At 37.6% G+C, this 20,010-nt stretch overlaps 1 protein-coding gene across 1 annotated transcript in view; it reads right to left on the reverse strand.

Moving 5' to 3' along the window:
- LOC135076732 (adenomatous polyposis coli protein-like) overlaps window positions 1-11,147 on the reverse strand; it is a 74,906-nt gene extending 63,759 nt beyond the window's left edge. Inside the window, exon 1 of the mRNA XM_063971152.1 lies at window positions 10,753-11,147. The gene's annotated coding sequence lies outside the window, so the exon portion shown is untranslated. The remainder of the gene's footprint in view (window positions 1-10,752) is intronic.
- Between the last annotated feature and the right edge of the window lie 8,863 nt (window positions 11,148-20,010).

Raw genomic sequence — 20,010 nt, forward strand, 5'->3', positions numbered from 1 at the left:
ACCCACGACACTACTGGCTTGGTAGTGCAGAAGGGAAAAAATATTCCCCACGACACTACTGGTAGTGTGGTTTGGTAGTGCGGTGGGTCAGAAGGGAATCTTTGCAATCTATCCAGTTCTTCCTTAACTTTGGGCAAAAGAGGTATTGATACACTGCGAGGTGTTGCCTGGACATATGACTTAGGATTATTAATTAATTTTATGTGAAACTCATCTTTGAAAACCCCTAACTCATCAAAGATTTTTGGGAATTCTTTTTCTACTAAAACATTTGAATGTGTGTCACTGATCTGACTTGAATTTGAGATAGCACAAACTTTTAGAATATTCATACTATCAATTGATGGCCTGCCTAATATTGCTGTACTAAGATCTTTGATTACATAGACTTTACCTTCATATATCCTGTCCTTATATTGTAATTTCAGTTGCACCGTTCCCAGTACATTCAATTTGGTCCCATCTGGCCCTTTTACACTATCACCTGATTTCACCAACGGTAGTTTGGCCTTCACTGCAACATTTTCTGGTATAGCACTTATATCTGCTCCTGTATCAATTAAAAAAAATATTTTATCCACAAATTTGTCTGAATTAAATATACAAACATTTAACGTATACTTCCCACCTTGTATCATACACACCTCATACTCGTTTGAATCCTCTTTTATAATTTTAACTGCTTTAGACCGACACAATTTAGCAAAGTGTCCCACACGTTTACAATTGTGGCAAGTTGCTTTTTCCGCGGGACATTTTTCTCTTGGATGTCGCTCCTTCCCACAAAACCAGCAGTTTCCTGTCTTTTTTCTTTTTTCAATTTTCATGAGTTCTGTCACTTCACCCCTCATTTTCTTAGTTTCTTCCTGCTGTATTTCAGATTGTCTTCCCATTTGTATGGCTTCTTCTAATGTAAGATCTGGTTTGAGTAGCATCCTGTCGCTTAGACTTTTATCTGCAATACCAACGACAATTCTATCTCTGATAAGATCAGTCTTCAGAACGCCGTATTCACAGTGCTCGGCAAGTCGGTGTATTTCAGTGACAAATTCGTCAACCCTTTCGCCTTGTAGTTGCACCCTGGCGTTGAATTTGAATCTTTCATAGATTACATTTCGTTTGGGAGCGAAAAAATCATCAAATTTTTTCAATAGCTTAAGGTAGCACATGGCGTCCTCCCCAAACTGCAATATTACGTCTTCTGCCCTTTCTCCCATGCAATAAATGAGGCAATTTATCTTTTCTTCGTCGACGTTGTTGTTTTGACCTGTTAAACTCATGTACCTCATAAATCTGGTTTTATACTTCGGCCATTCTTCCGGCACAAAACTGAAAATTCCGGGTGGCGTCACCTTGGCTTGGTGGCCTCTTCCACCCTGCTCTGCCTCCTTCATGTCTGATTTATGTTTTTTCTCCATTTATTACTTTTACCGCTGCCACCATGTGATAAGAGGCAGTAGATAAATAAAATACTGAATGAATTACTGACACTGCATGTTTATTAACCAGCTCCCTCAAGATGCCAAAACAACATGGCCGTCTTTCTTCAGTACCATAGACAATGAACACAATCATAGACTATTAAAGAAATCCAAAGATGATACAACAGTAGGTTTAACTGCAAACAAATCTGGTGAAAGTTTGTTTGGGATTCTCTTTTTTATCAAGTTTCAGAGATATGAAAATTCATATGCTTTTGGTAAGTAATAAAGGAATGTTTTAGATTAGTTCAGACCGTATCTTGGGCCGTAGGGCACCCTTCAAAGACTATCTGTAAGAAGCTAAAGATTAAGATCTAAAGGCCTTTGATTCTCCAACCGAAGACAATCGCTTGATCAAAGCATCGTGACGTTGATTAACAAATATTTGCACGAGCCAGGCATTGAACCCACAGCTTGTTTGGTATTCCGCGGCCACACCTTCAAGGAATCGGGGACAACGGGCACATTAACATACTACGATAATTGCTTTTGAGGTACAGTCAGCATTAAATAGTTCATGACACCCAAATTATCCAAAAAGTTCGCAACACATCTGTGTCAAAATTGGAATAAGGTTGTGTTACATATTAACTATTTGGTAACTTTGGGTGTCACAAACTATTTACTGACTGTACTAGGTGAGAAAGATGAGATTAGTTCAATGAAAACATGTATTGATATTGCAATAAACTAATAAATATACAAGTTAACTTTCGCATTTATAAAGATGTGTAACATGGCTTTTGTGTGAAAATAACCGAAGAAAGACGTGGGAACGTTTAGATATTTCGAACTTGCAACGTTGAAATTGCTTCGTCATTAAATAGCTTGAGATTTGTAAACGATGCTGATCTCTAAAGGTATATTCACATTACTGCGAGAGAAGGTCGTGCTCCTGCAGTGGAGACTAAATGATCTAATGATGATGAGACATGACTACATAAAATCATGAATAAATATAACGCATGTCCGGCAACATTGCGCAATTTCACATGCAGCATGTTTATATTTCCGAACTATGGCGAAAAAACTGCATTCTCTGTTAACATGTATACAGCTAAAGAAATGTAAGGAGCATAAAGGATAATAAACATAATATATTGTGCAATTATTGAGGGATACCTATATTATTGTGTCTGAAATGATGACGTGTGTATGTAGAAAATTCATTAAAGTGCGTGTGCACTTCCAACAATTAAAGTTGCATTTGGCATTTCTACATGTAAATTAAATTAATAGATTATTAGCTAATTAGGAAGTTAAAAGTGGTAATAAATTGCATTTAACTCGGTTGGTCGGTCACCGAGCAGTAAATAAAACGTTATTTACTACGGGCTTTGAAGCGTGCAGGTGTTATAAGATGTATTCTTATGTTGTCTATCGATTACTTTGATCATTTCTGATGTCTCATAATAAGACATCTTCATCACTTCTTTTGCTACACACATAAAAATGTGTTTAAAATTATGTTTTATTTTAATCTGTCAGAACTTAGAGCTATTTTCTTTGGTGCTATCCATTTTAAGAAACTTAGATTTGTACATTAATATGGGTGCCACACAAGCTTGTTATCTAGTCATCGTGATACTAAGTTTTCTAAATATCTGATTATCTGACTGTCATAATAACACGATTAAGAGTCAATTAGGTATTAAGAGTTGTGAATCTTTATGTCCCATTTTATTTACATTTGCATTTTAGAACTTAGAACCGATCATACCTCTTCCTTATTAACAGCAAAATGCAGTCTTAAATAACTACCTATAGTCTAGTACTCGGAAGAGTTTATTTCTTAACATACGTTCAAATTACTAACTTACTTAGTTACTGTTGTGACAACCACTGTTTAAAATAACGACCACCCATCAAAATTAGTCCAGAAATAAATCGCAGCAAACAAAAACGCTGTTCACGTCTTGACCGATTTAGAAATGCATCGATCAAAAAATCGACTAACTGCCCGGGGTTTAGGAACTGAACATTTCTAAACAAATTTTTGGTGAAACAAATGCATTATACACCTTCTCCGTTAGACTTAAAGACCATGGATTTGGAGTTCCAGGATTAGCTGGTGTTAAAAGAATGCGATTTTCAACTTTAACCTTAAGGCGTAAGCGTCAAGTTAAGGGGGAGTGTTGGAAATAAACAATACAGTAAAAGTAGTTATAGTAAACATCCGGCAGTAAAACAGACGAGTTAATTTGACGGAGTGTCTTTTCTTGTTGGAACAGCTTTGAGCACGTTTCCGGATTTCTTTTGAGTAAAGGTGCTGAGATTTACAATTGCTTTAAGTGCTACAACGGAGTGCATTAAGCGACACTCGTGTTAGTTAAGTCAAGTTAGTTAACACTTACATTGATTACTAGACAATGGATATTTGAAACGAAAATGAAATTAAATAGAAAAAAAGCACAGGAGTATTTTCACCACTGCAGCTCCTGTATAACGGTTAATACGGTAGTCCAGTCCATCAAAATAAGGCTATAATATTCTATTTAATTATATCTAAACAGATTGGTGATCTAATAATAGGTTTTGTGCCAAAAAAGCGTCTCCCACTTAGTAGTTGTGAGAACAGCTGGTGTCTCTGTGGTGTAAATATATTGCCCAAAAATATAGACGTTACAGAAACAGAAGATTTTAGTGTAACCAACAAAAGTAAGGTGCAGGTAATTGATAAATTGGTCAATTAACTACAGTTACCCGAATATTAGTGAATGTGGCCATGACTCCAAACATTTCTTTCATGAGGATTAGGTAATTTATTTACGTCATGAAGATGTACAAGTGCTGAAATTATATCACTCCCAAAAGCTTCTTCTTAGTTTCTTAGAGCTTTTGGCAGAGATTCAGTAACTGTGCTCTGTGTATTTACATTGAATCATCATCAAATCGGCGATAGATAGTAAATTCGATCTAGCTAAAAAAAACAGTTTCATTGGTCTTATTTTAAACACTGAAGGCTACGTGTTTCCATTCATAAATCAGTCGATTTTACAGCTTAACGTAAAGTAAAAAAATACAAACAAACGTAATTATAACGGTACCAATAGGCTGGTGCAGTCTGCGTAAAACAAAGGCGCTGAGGCCTGAAATTGACTGATGTACCCACTGGACGGTCAGTCCTCCATGCTGCTCTTGCGCCGAATCGGTGGTGCGAAACGATTTCTACGCATTCCGCCGATAAACTGTTAATTTATTCGATTAACCCCTATTTTTGCAATGCAAAAAGTTCACAAGCACTAATTTGTCACTGGTGATAACAACACATAGTTTAAAAAAATAATAAAAACAAAAACTAAAAAGTTAATAAAGTTTGAAATTGAAATTTGAAAAAAGAACGCGTTCGGTGTTTGAAAACGCGCGGGACGGAGCCGGTGTGCGCGGCCGCGTGTTGCGGAGACTGGCGCATACGCACTGAGGCGGCGCGCGCGCTGCGTCGACACACAACACCGACACCAGACACTGGTGGGATATTGTTTCGGTGCAAGATGATCGATGAGTTCATTTCAACCGCATTTGGTTAAAATTTGACGTAAATAGATTCTGACGGGATTGAGAAATGAGAAAATAAATCTCCGTTTCTTTCAATGGTTGTTTAGTTGCAAGTAGATATTTGCCTGATTTGAGATCAAAATTTTTTGCCGTAGTTAGAAATTCAATTACATACAAATACAAAATCATTTATTGTGAATCATAGGTAAAATGGTGACATGTTACATTAGGTAGTATCACTATGTTCCGCTCAAAGAGCATACAATTTGTCAGACAACAATAAAATTTGGCAGTTACATAAACTAATTAGATTTATCGTCAAAGAATTCAGATATATTATAATAACATTTATTAATTAAATAAGTCAGTAAAGTTTTTTTAAATGAATTTAGATGTTCAATTAATCTAATGTCTTTTGGTAATTTATTTATAATCTTGGGTGCCATGCCTACAATATTCTTAGCAAAAAAAGACATTAGCAATAAGTAAAATTTTATAAAAAAAAATAAAACCGACTCCAAAAAACCTACACTAAAAAGTAGTGAAAACCTACACTTTTTAGTGTAGGTTTTTTGGAGTCGGTTTTATTTTTTTTTATAAAATTTTACTTATTTCTTGCTTTTTAGTTAACTAATTATTACCTTGATGTTACCACTGAAGGTAGGCAGTACATTGAGACCATATTCTTAATGTATATTATAAAAAAGTTCATCCCGAATTTTCCACCCTTGGGGGTGAAATATTTTCTTCAAATTCGCATGAAACCACCCTTTTGATAATACGTAATTAACAAAAAAGTAATCGTTCTAATTGGTTTATAATCGGCGGAGATATTGCGTATAAAAAAGTTCATCCCCAATTTTCCACCCTTGGGGGTTGTTTTTTTTATTATTAAATTTAAATGGGACCACCCTTGAGGTATCACCTATACGCTGAAAAAAGATTTGTTCAAATCGGTTCATAAATGGCGGAGTTATCGCGTAACAAACATAGAAAAAAAAAAAAAAAAAAAACATACGGGTCGAATTGAGAACCTCCTCCTTTTTTGAAGTCGGTTGAAAAGGACATTTATTATTCAAATTGTTTATCTGCATACTAATCATCCTCCTACTAGGTGGACCAACGATCTGGTAAAGGTCGCGGGAAGAGCCTGGATGCGGGCAGCGCAGGACCGTTCATTGTGGAAAACCTTGGGGGAGGCCTTTGTCCAGCAGTGGACGTCATTTGGCTGAAACGATACTAATCATTCCAATAGCATAATTCTATTTGTTTAATAATACCATTCTAAGAGCTTAGCGGCGATTTTTCTGATTTTATACAATTTGGGCAATATTTGTTTTCAATTTAAACTAGTTTTGAGGTTTAATATAACAATTTATTAATCGATACAAAAACGGGGCTAAACCAACTTTCTTCAGTGCTGTAATAAAGGTCAATACACAACACAGTGATAGCAGACAACAGCACAGCACATCGGAGCGTGCAGCGACGCATCACACAAGAAAGCGCATAATCAGCATAATGATCGCACGCTGCATCGACGTGCGCGCAATCGAGTGTCCACCTCCATCGATTAGTGAATCGTAATAGACGCGCAATCGATTTGTAGTGCGTTCACCCTAATTTCACCACAAGTGTTGGATATCTGATATGTCAATCTTGAGGTTATGTCAACATTTAATTATTTGACACGCCAAATTAGTTTCTGACCATTGGAATTGATCTGGATGTAATGATAACCTTAGTTTCAAAGAACTTAATGAGACAACAAAATCTAAAACCAAATCATTAGCATATCTAATACGTTTCAAACCAGTCAGCGAAAATTGACTTTTATCGACCACCAGTATAAGTTAACATTATTTGAAACTTCACTGGCGAAGGGAAAGTGATGGAAATGGAAGACAATAGAAAAATATAGCTTTATTAGTAAACCAATCTACCACAAGCAATCGGAGAGTGGCAGTAAAGTCTGTCGCACATCGAGGTTGCCACGACAAAGTTCCGCTCTGAATGCCGGCTGAGAGTAAGAGAACACGACGCTAGATTTGTTCAACAATGTTCCACATTATTGATATACGTCGTGAATCGATCGTCTGATCCGATTGCATTCGATATGAGACGAAACAGAGCATGTTTGATGAGTATGCGACACACGCAAGCTCGAAGAAGAATCTATTGACGCCGAAAATATAGAATTTTTATGATACCTTTCATTCGGCAGTTATTAGAAAAATGTCGCGTCGTGAATGGTTGAATGAAGCTCCTAACCCTTACTACAGAAAGAGATTGCAAAGCTTTTAAACAAACATAGCCCCAAATCAATACGGCTTTGGGAATAGACGTGTCCATCAAAAGCGTATTTAGGGAGGGACACAAAATTCTCCAATCGATGAGGGGTGAGCATTTCGAAAAGAACATTTCGATCAGTATGAATTGTCTGAATCAATAAATCGCACGAAAGCCAAACAGGCAAAAGCAGCCATTTAGTAAAGCATTCGAGCAGACGCCTGGGGTGGCGTCTAATGGACGTGCATTACCACGATGGGTTTAATAAAGCTGGAAAGTTGCAGTAGGTATCACATTCAACCACCCACACATAGTCGTTGCAAATAAAGGATAGAGGACTATTACTTTTGAAAATATATTTTATATCCAAACGTTTCACAATATAATTTTAGATTGAATTGCGTAGGGGGAAATTTAGTTAAGGGCTCCATTCAATTATTTCTAACAGTAGATAATACAAAGTTTGCTTATGAAAGCAAATCTACGATTATTTTAAGATCCCGAATGGTTCATCCAAAATAATTATAATGAGGCAGGAAATTAATTTTCCGAAGAGATGAGGGCTTCGATACCATTTTAATGTTAATCTAAGCTTGACCAGCGTTCAAAGTAAAATAAGCATAAACTTTTCGAGTTCCGTGCCCGTGCAAAAATCCAGGTATCAAAACGGAGTTTAAAATGTGCAGACACGTTAGTCACGTCGTCTGCTGGCGAGCGATTCATGGCGCCACGCTGCGACTCGAGCGAAATGCTGATGCGCACCAGAATATACGAGTATTGCAGTGAAATTCACCGCGGAATTAACCAACAGGTTTAATACAGCGCCAAGCTAACGATTGCTGGGCAGGGCAGGGTTTCTTGGTAAAGTATTAAGGGACATGAGACAATTTATTGATGTAACGAATGGTCTAGAAGGCGATGGTCTCCAACTAGTGCAGACAAGTTAAGAAGGCTGCAAACTTGCAAGTAAATTGCAGGGAAATGCAACGCGGAATTGAGCAACATGCTAATGGATAGCTAAGTGATTAGAGAGTTGCACATCTTGGTAATTAAGACGGATATGGTATTCAAGCGATAAATTACATGCACATGGGAAATATGGTTAGGATTGCTAAAGGCTTATTTTCAGCCATAGAATAAATTTCATTAAAAGCCAACAGTTTTGATGAAACGTTGGCCAGGCTGATGATGAGGTAAACACATCTCATCAGCTGATATAAAATTAATAAATAAATCATGAAGAATAAACCGGGAATTTAGTTGGGGAGCGCGTGTCAGTGGCAAGATCTACCCCATTTCCCAAATAACCTATCTCGGTTCCATTTGCGGAGTGATGCAATTTCAGGAAGCAAAAATGTTTACCAGATAAACATGTTGGCAGGAATGACAAGTGCCATCGTCGAATTATAAAAAAAATTAAAACCGACTCCAAAAAACCTACACTAAAACGTAGAAAAATAATTACTAATTACCTACTTATTTATTAGGACGAATTATTAATATTTATGTAGGTATACCATGATTGATACTTCTGGAGTCGGTGCCAAGATTATGAAACATGTAAAGTTTGCCTGCACCGACTCCAAAAGTATCAATCATGGTATACCTACATAAATATTAATAATTCGTCCTAATAAATAAGTAGGTAATTAGTAATTATTTTTCTACGTTTTAGTGTAGGTTTTTTGGAGTCGGTTTTAATTTTTTTTATAAAATTTTACTTATTTCTTGCTTTTTAGTTAACTAATTATTACCTTGATGTTACCACTGAAGTACACTGAGACCAAAAAAAATTGGTTCATAATCGGCGGAGATATTGCGTATAAAAAAGTTCATCCCCAATTTTCCACCCTTGGGGGTGAAATATTTTCTTCAAATTCGCATGAAACCACCCTTTTGATAATACCTATTCAACAAAAAAATAATCGTTCAAATTGGTTTATAATCGGCGGAGATATTGCGTATAAAAAAGTTCATCCCCAATTTTCCACCCTTGGGGGTTGTTTTTTTTATTATTAAATTTAAATGGGACCACCCTTGAGGTATTACCTATACGCCGAAAAAAGATTTGTTCAAATCGGTTCATAATTGGCGGAGTTATCGCGTAACAAACATAGAAAAAAAAAAAAAAAAAAAAAAAAAACATACGGGTCGAATTGAGAACCTCCTCCTTTTTTGAAGTCGGTTGAAAATGAAGCAACCTTGTGTAAAATGTAGTTGGATAAGGCTTTTATAAAATTGTAGGTACTACCATGTAAATTGAAATAGGAATGGTAAAATGCAGACTGTAAATGTAACTAACAAGTCTATTTTTAAAAAAGAAAATTTACTATTTTTTTGTAAAATACCCAAGTAGCAACGTAATATTTGAGGTTGTCAAATCTCAAATAGGTATAGGAATATGCCAAAAGCTATTCAAAGAAATGTAGTAAGTGCAGTTCACGAGTACTTAGACTAAAATGTTGATTGTTTTATTAATAACAATAACACTAAATTGTCACTAGAGTGATAAAGAATAGACAGTACATTTGATATTTTCTTTCCGCAGAGGAAGAAGTGTCAGTGTTTATTAATATGTTTTGACAGTAAGCAATCCGGAAAGTACGCCGGGATATATTTTTACAAACAAAACATTATCTTCGAAGCGAGGTTTACACATTGATAAGCTCAATCACACAGTGATAAATCAAAGTAGAGATAAAAAAATAGTATCGCGTTCAACTTAACATTGCCTTCGTCATCAAGTCATTGTTGCTTGAATGTAATATAAACCCGTAACAGCTGACAATCTGGCGAGAAGCCAGGGTCGAGCCACCGTGCCACTGGCAGACTTGCGCATTGCGACTGTAAACATGGCGGTATTGACAACCCGCCTCCACAGGCTGAACGGCAGGAGGAATGCAGATGAAGATCACGAACACACTAACACGTCCGGCAGACCTGTTGGCAGTGACCCATGAGATAATCTCAAGGCCGCGGCAAATTAGCCTAGCGTTCAGAACCTAGGGACCAACAGGATATCTAATAATAACTTGATTGTGTGCATCGTGGTGACTACCCATAACTAAATTGTTCTACTAAAACAATTGAAGAATTTGCACGTGACGTCATCCCCTCTAAGACGTTTTGTTATCAAGGATGACGGCATTACGTCAGAATGAGTAATGGAAGCAACTTTCACAATAATAGATTATCATATAACAGCAGCAGCTAATGATAATAGATTAAATTTAGCTTCCGTCGTTAATGGAACGATCCAATAAATCTTGTAAAGAAATTCAGCAAGGTTCGTTCTTAGGACCGCCTCCTTTCCTTTTACATAATCCTCTATATTGTGCATTGTACTGTAACTGCAATGTTCACTCATAGGATCTTGCAGTTCAAAGCTTGATTGTCTCACAAAGACAAAAGCGGTTTTGCATATTGCGTACCTAACTACAAGCGAACACACGACGATATCCAATACATCAAAATTTCCAAACAATACCTCTTTATAAAAGCCTCCTGTTAATATAATAATACTGTAAATACCTATTTACTAAGCCGGAAAACTAAGCACGATCCGAACGTTTGCAGAAAATTCGCGAAAACGGAAGCGGTGATACGTCACTGTTGGAATTTAACTTAAAATGCTAGTAAAACCACTGGGAACACCATTGTTGAGATATCACTTCCTGGACAGTCCGACAGTATCCACGAACAGAGGAATTTCTGTCATTAAAAATTAACACAAAGTTTCTCGACGAAATTAACCACTTGAGTTAAGGACGCGAAATTATTTTGCGAAGCGCCACCGGTCTCCTTGCACGAGGAAGGAGGTGGTGGTTTCTTTCTTGTTCCGTTTTATTTTTGTTTTAGTTCGATCGGGTGTAGGAACGTGCCCGGGCTACGCCAGCGAGGCGACTGGAAGGATCGACCGTGCCAACCCTAGGGGAGGCTGCGTATTTGCGCGCAGACTCGACTGAAATGTCGACTTCAATCCCTTTTCCGTAAGGTTTAATTTCCATCGAGTCGATTTCCTTCGTCAAACAATTGCCGGTTGATTCGATAACATCATATGGGTCGGGTGATTGGATAAATTTGAGCCGTATGCGCTTCGCATTGGGGTGACTTTAGGTGTAATGTTGATGGCAGAACGAACGTTAGGGATGAGGCGCGGTCGCCGTGAAGTGAATGGGGGTGTAAGCGACACAGAGGGCGTTGTTTCCCGCGGAGAGCTGTTACCGGGCGCTTTCATTAAACTCACTTTGTTAGCTCGCCAGTATAGCTGCTAATATGAACACGGCCAGCGCTCCGCTGGGCAAATGCAGTCCAGCATTTATGACGAAGCAATTTATAAACGAATCTAACAGTCACTTTAGAAGCCATTGCTAATTGACTTGTTTTGATTTCAATTATTATGGAAATACCCATTTTTGGCTGAAGCTTATTCTCTTGGAGGTTTTTAGCTATTTATGCAGTTCTCACGCGTTATCGCTTAACATTATCTGATCATTAAACATGTGTAGGCGTTAGATTGTTGTGCTTGAATCAATAAGCTCAAGGTAATCCAGGTTAGCCTTCTGTTAATTAAACTTAGGATATTTATTAAAATAATTAACAAAGTCCTAACGAAAAATTTTCACAAAAGAGATAAACAATCCGAATAGGCCAGTAGAATTAAACACAAAAATGAATTAAATCGGAAATAATTCCAACTAAAGATTTTAGTGCTTTAATGGCTTCATTAGTTGTCCATAAAGACTCTCCTAGGTTTTCGACTTCGACGGAGTTGTGCTTAAGTGGTGGGGGCCCCCGAAAGGGGCGCTTTTTCGGTTTTCCGGTTATACCGCGTAAAGGACTTACCCTATCGAAAAGTGGTCTTCCTGACGGTTAAAGGGCATTTAATCCTGCATTAAATAAGACCAAATTCATATGTTTCGGACAAACCGTTCTCGTGCAAATGTTCAGCAAAGTAGAAAATATGTGTATAATTAATGACCCTCTCCACGTCCAATAGCTCATCACCCGTAGGCTCCCAAGCCTTGTAAAGGGTCGCCTTAACCAGCGTATCCCTGTCAAGGCTCACGAGCTGGATGCGCCTATCCTTGTTCGTCCCAGCCGTTCCTTAACTGCGGTTGCTGCACCTCTTCCTGGCACTCTCCTGAACGACTCTGTGTTACCTACTGTGGCTGCCTCTCTTCCTTGTATCTTCCTACACGACTACGTTGCCTAGCCGTATGCCTGGTCTAAGGTTCGACGCCAAAAATCAACAACAACAAATTCATATTAAAACGCTGAAGAGTTTTTTGTTTGTTTGTTTGAACGCGCTAATCTCAAGAATTACTAGTTTGATTGAAATTATTATTTTTGTGTTGAATAGCTCATAAATTGAGGAAGGCTATAGGATATATACAATCACTCTGCGACTAATAGAGGCGAAGCAGTAAAGAAAAATGTTGCAAGCACGGAAAGTAGTATTTAAACTATTTTCACGCTTACGAAGTTGATTTTGTGGCGTCGAACCTTGGACCAGGCATATGGCTTAGCAATGCAATCGTACAGGAGGGTACAAAGAAGAGGGGCAGCCACATTAGGTAACACAGAGTCGTTCAGGAGAGTGCCAGGAAGAGGTGCAGCAAACGCAGTTAAGGAACGGCTGGGACGAACAAGGATAAGCGAATCCAACTCGTGAGCCTTGACAGGGATACGCTGGTTAAGGCGACCCTTTACAAGGCTTGGGAGCCTACGGGTGACGAGCTATTGGACGTGGAGAGGGTCATTAATAATACACATATTTTCTACTTTGCTGAACATTTGCACGAGAACGATTTGTCCAAAACATATGAATTTGGTCTTATTTAATGTAGGATTAAATACCCTTCAACCGTCAGGAAGACCACTTTTCGATAGGGTAAGTCCTTTACGCGGTATAACCGGAAAACCTAAAAAGCGCCCCTTTCGGGGGCCCCCACCACTTAAGCACAACTCCGTCGAAGTCGAAAACCTAGGAGAGTCTTAATGGGCAACCAATAAAGCCATTAAAGCAATAAAATCTTTTGTAGGAATTATTTCCGATTTAAAATCTAATTCTACTGGCCTAGAATGGATTACGTTAGACAAAAGGTTCGATTATAAATAATCATTTATATTTTCAATAATCACATATCCAAAAGTCACAGTAGCAATATTACGTATTGACTTGTTTATAGAAAATTTCAATCAACAAGAGCGCCACTGTTGTTGAATTATTCGCATCATTTGATTTCATAACAGCATACATATGATAGAGCATCACCATAATTGGTCTTCAATCTATAAATGATCGGTAAATGCATCAGTCATGCGTCAAGTATTAAGTACGCTGGTCACGTAACCACGAAGGAAGCGGTCACCGACGAATACGAATTGCGAAAATATTAAGAACGGAAGACGAAAACTGGACGTCGTGAACTCGTGATGGTCAGAGATATAACGCAGTAGATGCAGGACCTATCTTTAAAGCATTCGAATTCCTAATCGCATACGAATTCTTGGAATAATAATCTGTTTATGCTTTTCCTTTTTATGAATTCTTCATATTTTGCTTCGACTACTTAAAGGCAATTAGTGTTGTCCCAGTTGCGAATGGCACGTAATTCACTCAAAATAAATATGGATGATATCGATAAAAAAGGGTATAAAAATATTAACTTTGAAATTCAGTTTCTTTTCACGATTTTTCCTGAATCTTTATGCGTGAGACAAAAAGTAGAAATCTATTCTACACACGATGTATTTTCGTGCAAGAATTCAGTTCGAATGATTCAGTAGTATGTCTCCAGTTTCCTATCTAAGTTCACGTTGGTGGCGATAACCGTGAACATCCGTACGCTTCTGAATTGAGAGTTTGAGACGTTTGTCATTATTATGACCGTACGGTGCAGTGGACTCGAAACCAGTGGGGGCAAGTTTAAATTCTGGAAGAAATTATTAATGATAGGTACGCGAACTTTAAGAACTAAAACGAAAATTATCGAATAAGTAGTTACAGATTTAAGCAACAAGGAATAAACAAAAGGAGGACATATTGATATAATGATTGTGTTCTACTCGTAGTAAAAAACTTAATAAGTAATATCTTAGGTCCCAAAGATTGGGAGAAGTTAACACGACAAAAACAACCACTAGCATAAAGTCCGTATAATCGAGTGATCGCCGAAATTATCTTAAAAGTCAAGTTACCATCTTTAATAATCAAATTTTAGTTCTGAGCTAGGTTATTCAATTATAAATTATCTTTCCGCCTAACCTGTGACCTACCTTCTTATCAAGTAGGTACATACGAGTCGCCGGTCTATCGAGCAGAATACCCGAAGCCGCATAAAGTTGTATGCACTCGCCCATTTCACGTGAACATTGCACACGCACGTGGAGTCGCAGTAGTCGTAAAATGGACTTTAAGAATACTGACGGAAGCTCTAAAATTATGCTAGTTATTGTTAAGCTTAATATGCCGTCGTATCGATCCGAAGCAAGAATTTCCCGGACACCCTTATAGGGAAAGAACTAAGGCTCAATTTCGATATGAATCGAACTTATTAAAGAGCGAAATTACTTTCATCCAGTCCAGCCAGACACAAAGTGTTTTCAGCAAGGATGATATCATCCATAAAATATACAATTCATAGGATATCTACTTGGAATAGAGGAATTAGTCATATTTTCTGTCAAATCATCCAGAAACAAATTTTTTTCAAGGCGTGAAAAGCTTAATCAATTCCATGATTTGTTAAAGTCAATCCTAAAGGAGACAGGGATTACACGAAGATTATTGAGGTTCCCTCCCTTCTGATTCTTTCGCCCCGAGTTATTAACGTCAGATAACTTCGTTACACATTATTTGACGGGGCACTTTCTGAGGGCATTATTTATGAGATGGGGTCTTGCAGTTTCTAACTTATTCTGTATTCATTGCTTCTAATTTACAGATACAAGCTGCCATGTAACTCATTTTATCGCCGTTTTGTATTCAGTCTGATAAATGCGTCTAGACGTGCTGTTGATTTTGTACAAAACAGTAAATGGTTTGCAAATAGCAATATTAAAGGCCCATAAATGATAAAATAGGGAAACATTAATGCCTTAAAAGAGCACGTTACGATTACGACTGACAAGTATTACGTCGCAGACTATTGGTTGGCAAATCAAATGTATCTAGCGCATTGCTTGATTGAATACAAGATGCATAACTATTAGGCCACTCCATTAAATCTACAGGAAGTCCGCGAAATTATCGGTCAGTTTTAATTCTTATAATGTAACTTGGGTCATAGACGACATGTTAATTTTAGCAATGGCGATCGGCGATTTAAGTCCATATTATTTAATTTTTAGTCTAAATATTGAAATCAAACTTATCACATTTATGAGGGTTTATACTTGAGCGTCATTCAAGAATACAGGCCATAAGGAGAATGCACTAGATTCAATTTCAAGTTTAACATTGACTGAAATTCAATCAAAGCTTGATTCTCCGTTTGAGTTTCCTTCCCATCTCCTTTTAATCGCTAATACCTGCCGTAGTTCACGCACAAACTTGACAAATGAATATGAAAAGAACTACACATGAGAAGTGTATTCTGTTATCGATCCTGTCATTAGCACCCCATTCGATATATGGGAACCGTTTGTCGCGGCCTCGTGGCATCGACACGTGAAACAAATCACAATGGGGTCTGAGCAGGAGAGCTAGCACGTGACTCCGGGGATACGGCAAAAGGGTCACGCGTATTTGTTTTATCTTTGGGGAAAATATGACAGCTGGAAGGTCGAATGTTGGGAAAATATTTGAAAATGAAAACAAAAATAAACATTAATAGACAAAACAACCATAAAAATGAGTAAGGCCCAGAACAGACGGTGAAACGCAACTGCAACGAAACTGCAACTTTCTGATAATTTTGATGAATGAAACTGAAAGTTTTATACTGGTCGCGTCATGTGTGGTTTCTCAACGGACGCTATGGCAGAAACTTAGATGCAACTCAAAAGTAACTAGCAGTTGCAGTTTCGTTGCAGTTGCGTTTCACCGTCTGTTCTGGGCCTTAGAGCTAAATTGCGAAAAAGGGTTTACATAGATAAATGAACTTGCGATTCTTGTAACTCAATGGAATTCCATGACACAAGTTATTTATGGTTATACGAAGTTCAAGGCTTCTAGCTACAGCGCACGAAATAAATATTTACGTCAGCTGTTTCCATAAAAGGATCCTATCGCATGCTTTCGATATCATTACACGCATTACTTGTGCGTCATTTCATCTCCGCTGGCTTAAAGGTAGGTGATAAGGATATAGGGATATAATATTCCCTTTTACTATCTCGTGAAGTTATTAAAATTATCTCCATGGGGTCCCCCCGACCCCGTATATTGCATTTCTTTAACACAATCTCGTTTTGTTTCTTCTAAAGACTTTTTACCTGCACAAATTCGTAATGATGTTTAAGTTTTACAGCCAGAATGAATTCCTGGCTACATGAAAGGGTGCTAATTATGACTTCTTTAATTATTTGTAACTATCCGATAATATACCAGTTTGTCACGTAAATATAAAAAATAGATTGCAAAAAATATATTCTTCGTCTTTCCACTATTTTCTCGGAACTGCGACTTGTTTGAATTAAAACATGTCTATCCTAAGTTAATACTTTTTTTTAAAGTTACGAATGTCCATGTAATACGCGTCGTTTGACACATCGCTGCTGATTACGATACGAGCGCTACTTCGCGTGACATCGGTAATGAAATGCGGGCGTGTAAGTTTAGCCAATTAGTCGTTTCCGACAGGTTTTTAGGTGGAATAAGAAAATATTTACGGTTCTCACAAGATTCTGGTGTGGATTATGTTCTTCAAAAAGATGTAGCATCATACGTAGCATGTTTCTCGAAGATGTTCTTAGATGAACAGCAGTTGCATATTGGAGACAAAGCAGAAAAAGCGAGCCTTTATAATTATTCATTCCCGGCCAGTCATTAGGCTGGGAGCATTTTAGCCCTGCTTATTAGGACGTCACATCAACTATGTACCTACTATGTTGTGAACGGACAAGACATTTACCAAGGATGGTTCTGGAGGATTGAGAAACGCCCTAAAACTACGAGATTAACAATTTAAAGACAAAAATGTTTTAAGGTGCTTATAAGCCATAACTCTCGACCTGGGTAACATCAATATTCAATATACACTGGCTATAAAATGCAATGCAAAAATATCATTGCCATAGTTTGAATACCAGACGTCGGCGTCCCGAGTTCCCTACCCGAGTCGAATGCACCAAAAACCATAAAATTCACGCGCCAAGGGAAAATGTTTCCACTAGTGTGCGTGAGTCGGGATCGAACCCCATGCCTTGCCCGTATTGATCCACCCACACAGACCGAGACAGCTGCTTTATCACATAGGCAGTAGAGTCGAATATAGCTTAAGAAATAAACTCTGGAGTTGTAGAAACATAGGTGTCCGTGGTTTCCAGGATGCGTTTTGGGCGTTTAATGACGCTTAGTTTTGTTCCCTTTTGCTTTTAGTAACTTTTGACGCAAATGTTACGGAAAGGGCAAGTTTACCCTTCTGCTACGACTAAAAGTTAGTCCTTATTGTAGGATTTTGTTTAGTTAAATGTTCAAAATCTATAATTGCACTGTGTTACGGCCTGAGGATGATTCACAAATAAAATGGTAAATGGGAATAGGCATTAAAGTTCTTAGAATTAAAATTACCCGCATGTTTAACTAAACCTGCTTGTAATTTACGTTTTTCTCATTAGATTACAATGACACTGTTGTTAAAATAAATTGGTTCGGTGAATTATTAGTTTTTTTTATAGAGATAGCTAGTCTATGAATAAAATATGGATTTGACGCAGAACGTCATATTATTTGGCATACGTCTACGGTTTTATACTACTCTAGAAACTTATAGATGACCCACAGTCATAGCTGGGCACCGTTAATCAAATAGTTAACTTCGTTAATCGTTAAACCGTTAATAAAAAAATTAACTTCGTTAAACGTTAAAACGTTATATTTCACAAGATTTAACGCAAGTTAACGTTAATCGTTAATCCGTTAACACATGATAATAAAACGAAAAAAATAAAAATAATAATAAGGTTCAAATAATTTCGAAAGCTTGTATCGCGCATGGAATTTATTCCTCTTTTTTAGGGTTCCGTAGCCAAATAGCAAAAAACAGAACCCTTATAGATTCGTCATGTCTGTTTGTCCATCTGTCCGTCCGTACTTATGTCACAGCCATTTTTTTCCGAAACTATAAGAGCTATACTGTTGAAACTTGGTAGGTAGATGAATTCTGTGAACCGCATTAAGATTTTGATGCAAAAATAAAAAAATAATAATAAATATTGGGGGCTCCGTATACTTAGAACTGAAACTCAAAAATTTTTTTTTCATCAAACATACGTGTATGGATAGGTCTTCAAAAATGATATCGAGGTTTCTAAAATATTTTTTTTTCTAAACCGAATAGTTTGCGTGACAGACGCTTCCAAAGTGGAAAAAAGTTGGTACCCCCCTCTAACTTCTGAAATAAGAAAATGAAAAATCTAAAAAAAAAAACATAGGATGTACATTACTATAAAAACTACCAACGAAAATTGTTTTGAACGAGATCTAGTAGGTAAGTAGTTTTTTTTAATACCTCGTAAATCGTAAACCGCTTATTATAGGTGTACCAGAATCTCATGGCAAATGGGGAAAATAAACTTTGTTGAGTGCAATACTGGGGAAATTGGATTAAACGATCTTGATACTTTTAAATTTTTTATTTATGACTTTATATTAATGACCATGAAGTACGAATGCCTACCTATACATTTTAGGTATGTGTATGAAGAATGTTGTTATACATCGTGTTCGCGCCTTGCAGACGCGATGGAATTTTATGAATAAAACTCGGAAACTGCTTATTTCGTTGTATTCTTGAGACGTTACAATTTTGATGTTGTTCGATCGGAATCCAAAAGAGAAGTGATTTTATACAATGGTTCTCAATATAAAGTATTGACTGACAAAAGTTATGTGACATTTAGATTAGAAGTAGATTTTGCTATTAGAATATGACGAGGCGCGAGTAGGGCCGCAACATACTCCCCCCGGTTGAAGGCTCCAGCTCTTCAACTCTCGAAGTCTTCATCGCATAGCAGCGGACAGAGCCGCACTAAGGGCCGTCGGTAGCTGCCGGAGGTGGTCTTCACGTCAGCAACACGGACAATTCCATCAGGGCCGGGATGCAATTTGGTTACTCGCCCAGCACGCCAACAGAGAGGTGGGAGAGATTTCTCGTGAAGTAGAATCTCGTGTAGAGTCTCCTATCTTTATTTTGCTCTTGCTTTGTCTACATTTTGTTCTGACTTGCAATTTGGTTAAAATTTCGAACTTCTTCTCCAAAAATGTTGTAGTTTCTCCAACAGAGCGTAGCGCTGGAGTCGTTTTTCATCTTTAGTCTTCAGAGATGGTGACGGCAGCGCATTCAGTGGTCTTCCTGGTTAAGAAGTGCCCTGGGGAAAGGAAAAGGGAATTGTCAGGGGATGAAGTTAAAGGACACAAGGGAAGGCCATTTAGTATAGCTTCCACTTGTGCAAAGTGTTGATTAAAATTTTCTAAAAAGTTAAATGAGACGTGCCTATTACACGTCTTAAATTATATTTGGCCGATTTGACACCAGCCTCCTAGATGCCACCAAAGTGAGGGGCGTGAGATGCATGT

The sequence above is a fragment of the Ostrinia nubilalis genome, chromosome 12 (assembly GCF_963855985.1).
Source record: "Ostrinia nubilalis chromosome 12, ilOstNubi1.1, whole genome shotgun sequence".
Classification (NCBI taxonomy): domain Eukaryota; kingdom Metazoa; phylum Arthropoda; class Insecta; order Lepidoptera; family Crambidae; genus Ostrinia; species Ostrinia nubilalis.